General features: G+C 40.6%; 1 protein-coding gene across 4 annotated transcripts in view; it reads left to right on the top strand.

Annotated features, from left to right (window-relative positions):
- Positions 1–379, top strand: part of LOC107654477 (polycomb protein suz12-A-like) — a 13,070-nt gene that overhangs the window by 5,360 nt on the left and 7,331 nt on the right. The gene's annotated exons all lie outside the window — the stretch shown is intronic.

Raw genomic sequence — 379 nt, 5'->3', positions numbered from 1 at the left:
CACACTTTCCTGTTTATCACAACAAATGGCCAAGCAAAGCGCACGACACTGACAAGGTACGCGATACAGTACGAAACCAAAACGCGATTTCAGCACGTCTCCACAGTAAACATAACAAGCGTTTCCTAGCAACGACAACTGCGCTAAACACTGAGACAAGAAATAAATACACTTAAAAGCTGCTTTAAACTTCTGCTGATTGACTGCTTCTCACAGAGTATTTCTTTACACTGTTTTGCTGGCGCTTTAACACACTTTCCTGTTTATCACAACAAATGGCCAAGCAAAGCGCATGACACTGACAAGTCAAGTCAAGTCACCTTTATTTATATAGCGCTTTTAACAATACAGATTGTGTCAAAGCAACTGAACAGCATTA

This window comes from Sinocyclocheilus anshuiensis, unplaced genomic scaffold (assembly GCF_001515605.1).
Source record: "Sinocyclocheilus anshuiensis isolate Anshui unplaced genomic scaffold, SAMN03320099.WGS_v1.1 scaffold419, whole genome shotgun sequence".
Taxonomy (NCBI): Eukaryota; Metazoa; Chordata; class Actinopteri; order Cypriniformes; family Cyprinidae; genus Sinocyclocheilus; species Sinocyclocheilus anshuiensis.
Note: the sequence above shows the minus strand (reverse complement) of the source record. Positions and strands in the feature narration are given on the sequence as shown.